We start from the raw sequence: 1,321 nt of genomic DNA, 5'->3' as shown, positions 1-1,321 counted from the left end.
GTAGTAGTGATAGTAGTAGTTGTAACAAATAGTAGTAATAGTAGTAGTAGCAATAGCAGTAGTAATAGTAGTACTAGCAATAGTAGTAATAGTGATAGTAATAGTAGTAGTAGTAATAGTAATAATAGTAGTAGTAGTAATAATAGTAGTAGTAGTAATAATAGTAGGAATAATAGTAGTAGTAATAATAGTAGTAGTAGTAATAGTAGTAGTAGTCGTAATAAGAGTAGTAGTAGTAGTACAGTAGTAGTAGTAGTAGAAGTAGTAGTATGGTAGTAGTAGTAATATAATAGTAGTAGTAGTAATATAATAGTAGTAGTAGTAATATAGTAGTAGTAGTAGTAATATAGTAGTAGTAGTAGTAATATAGTAGTAGTAGTAATATAGTAGTAGTAATATAGTAGTAGTAGTAATATAGTAGTAGTAGTAATATAGTAGTAGTAGTAATAATAGTAGTAGTAGTAATAATAGTAGTAGTAGTAATAATAGTAGTAGTAGTAATAGTAGTAGTAGTAATAATAGTAGTAGTAGTAATAATAGTAGTAGTAGTAATAATAGTAGTAGTAGTAATAATAGTAGTAGTATTAATAGTAGTAGTAGTAATAATAGTAATAGTAGTAGTAATAGTAGTAGTAGTAGTAAGAGTAGTAGTAGTAGTGAGAGTATTAGTAGTAGTAGCAGTAAGAGTAGTAGTAGTAATAGTAGTAGTAGTAATAGCAGCAGTAGTAGTAATAGTACTAATAGTAAGAGTAGTAGCATTAGTAATAGAAGTAGCAGTCGTAATAGTAGAGGTAGTAATAGTAGTAGTAGCAATAGTAGCAGACGTAATAGTAGTAGTAGTAGTAGTAATAATAGTAAGAATAGTAGTTATAGTAGTAATAGTAGTTATTGTAGTAGTAATAATAGTCTTAGTAATAATAATAGTAGTATAGTAGTAATAGTAGTAATAATAGTAAAAGTAGTGGTAGTAATAGTAGTAATAGTTGTAGTAATAGTAGTAATAATAGTAATAGTAGTAGGAATAGTAGTAATAGTAGTGGTAATAGTAGTAGTAAAAGTAGTAGTAATAGTAGTTGTAGTAATAGTAGTGACAGAAGTAGTAGTAGTGACAGTAGTAGTAGTAGTAAAAGTAGAAGTAGTAATAAGAGTAGTAGTAGTAATAACAGTAGTAGTAATGATAGTAGTAGTAGTAATAACAGTAGTAGTAGTAATAATAATAGTATAGTAGTAATATTAGTGGTAGTAGTAATAATGGTAGTAGTAATAGTAGTAGTAGTAGTAATAGTAGTAGTAGTAATAATAGTAGTAGTAGTAATAGTAG

The sequence above is a fragment of the Oratosquilla oratoria genome, chromosome 7 (genome assembly GCF_046742065.1).
Source record: "Oratosquilla oratoria isolate Oo_2021 chromosome 7, ASM4674206v1, whole genome shotgun sequence".
Classification (NCBI taxonomy): Eukaryota; Metazoa; Arthropoda; class Malacostraca; order Stomatopoda; family Squillidae; genus Oratosquilla; species Oratosquilla oratoria.
Note: the sequence above shows the minus strand (reverse complement) of the source record.